The sequence below is a fragment of the Physeter macrocephalus genome, chromosome 4 (genome assembly GCF_002837175.3).
Source record: "Physeter macrocephalus isolate SW-GA chromosome 4, ASM283717v5, whole genome shotgun sequence".
NCBI classification, from domain to species: Eukaryota; Metazoa; Chordata; class Mammalia; order Artiodactyla; family Physeteridae; genus Physeter; species Physeter macrocephalus.
In genome coordinates this window covers 62,085,135-62,087,641 of record NC_041217.1, presented here as the reverse complement: position 1 = coordinate 62,087,641, position 2,507 = coordinate 62,085,135, and positions in this window count along the sequence as shown.

The window sequence follows — 2,507 nt, the reverse complement described above, 5'->3', positions numbered from 1 at the left end:
TTGATGTATACTTGATTTACAATGTTGTGTTAGTTTCCAATGTACAGCAAAGTGATTCATATATTCTTTTTCATATTCTTTTCCATTATAGTTTATCACAGGATATTGAATATAGTTCCCTGTGCTATACAGTAGGACTTGTTGCTTAACAGTAAGACCTTGTTGTTTATCTGTTTTATATATAGTAGTTTGTATCTGCTTATCCCAAACTCCTAATTTATCCCTCCCCTACCCTCTTTCCCTTTTGGTAACCAAAAGTTTGTTTTCTATGTCTGTGAGTCTGTTTCTGTTTCATAAATAAATTCATTTGTGTCATATTTTAGGTTCCACACACAAGTGATCTCATATGGTACTTGTCTTCCTCCTTCTGACTTACTTCACTTAGTATGATAATCTCTAGGTCCATCCATGTTGCTGCAAATGGCATTATTTAATTCTTTTTTATGGCTGAGTAATATTCCATTGTGTATATATACACACCACATCTTCTTTATCCATTCATCTGTTGATAGACATTTAGGTTGCTTCCATGTTTTGCCTATTGTAAATAGTGCTGCTGTGAACATTGGGGTGCATGTATCTATTTGAATTATCTCATCCTTTTAACTCATTTTGAACCTACTGTGCACTAAAACCTATCAAAAGGTTTTTCACACATAGCGTTATCTCTTCTCTTAGCTAATGCTTGTACAGCTAGTGGAAAGATGGTCTCCCACATGCTTTCATTATCATTTGGTGGTGAACAGTAGAAGGAAAAAAATGTAAATCTTGCTTTAGTAAAACTGGCACCAGGTTAGGTAGTCTGGTCAAACATTTGGGGAGAATAAAGTGAAGCTAACGGCCACAACAGAGTTTGATGTTTTATGTTTATGAAATCAAACATAATTTCTCTCATTCTGTATCTTAAAAAATGTACCTAGATTTCATGTGTTCTTGACATCTGTACTTTCTTCCAGCAAAGGTTTTAGGCAACTTATTCTTGGTGTAGGAGCAAGAGAAGGCAGGTATAGAAACAAGGTCCCAGGTGTTTGGGGCCCTGAAGATCATATTTCTACAGTTCTTTTGAAACTGGACCTAAAATTCTATTTATAGAGCATTGCTCTTTTTGTTTAAGTCAGTAGTGGAACGTATGCAGATTATTGCTGTATATTTCTACCTTTGGCTATTTCATGACAATTAGATCTACATAAACAATTTTCCCTCAACCATTTTCTTTTTGAAAAGAAAATATGACATCAAACTGATGCCTTCTCACTTCTTCTAGACCCTTCTCCAGGAGCACATTTATGTTCAGGCCACACTGGAAAATTCCATGCACTTCCGTGTTAGTTCTTTCTCATGCTGTTCTCTTGTCTGGGATAGATGATGAACTCTCGTACTCAGTATTCAAAACCCATCTCATTTTTCCTTGATATTTCCAACTTTAAACTGAGTTAGTTGCTTTTTTATTCTTCTTTCCACAATCCTTTATAATGTATCTTTTGCCCACTTACCTACATTTTCCGTTTATGTTTTTTATCTACATTTTAAATTTATGTATTTTGTTTATGTTTGTCTTCTGTATCAGGGCTCAAGGGCATATTTTATAATTTTTATAGGAATATTGCAGGTGTTCAACAAATATTTGTCAAAATTGCAGTACATATTCACACATATATATCGTATGCTTACACACATAAAGGCACGTTATAGGTAAAGATTAAAATGCTTTCTCCATTTGAAAAATTATGGACCAAAAAATTAGGACTTGGAACTGACCTCAATTTGCAGATAACTTTAGTTTTTTTCATAAAAATGGCTGAGTGGTATTTTCATTAAAAGTTTTACACCATTTTCACAAACATTTATTAACTTTCATCTGACATTCTTATTTCTTGTCACTGCCTTCCAGATAGTACTAGGCATCACAGTTTGTTTTTTATGAAAAAGATATATTTTATTTTGAATTGACAACAGTTTGACTTCTCTGGAAATTAGTATTTACTATAACTGAGAGTCAGTGTTACATAGTTAAAAAAAACCTCTCAGATCACAAATTATAATTATGCTATATAAATTACCAGAAGGATTGAGAAACTGAGGATGAGAATTAATATAATTGTTTTTATTTGAATATGAGAAAATGTGAACGAGTGAGACTAAAAAGCAGATTCATCAGCTCGTACCTGGACAAGGAGTTTTAATGATTGGTAGGGATGTGGAAAATCCTTCTCTAAGCCTCAGATAGTTTTCTTATCCACCTTTTTTAGTCTCCTTGTAAATAGGGTGTCAGGAATTGCGGGGAGGTGGAATGGTTGTTAGGAGTGGTACACCTAGAAAATGTCTGGCCTTCGTAAGTCTCTCTTTTAGGGTATGCTGATATGTTTATTCTGAACATTCCATAATTTGTGTTTCTATGTTTAATTAGCTTACCTTTAACATTAAAGGTAAGCTAATTAAGCATACTCCATACTACCCCTAAAGTGGACATGATGTACACCTTATCTCTTTTAATCTTATAGCATTAT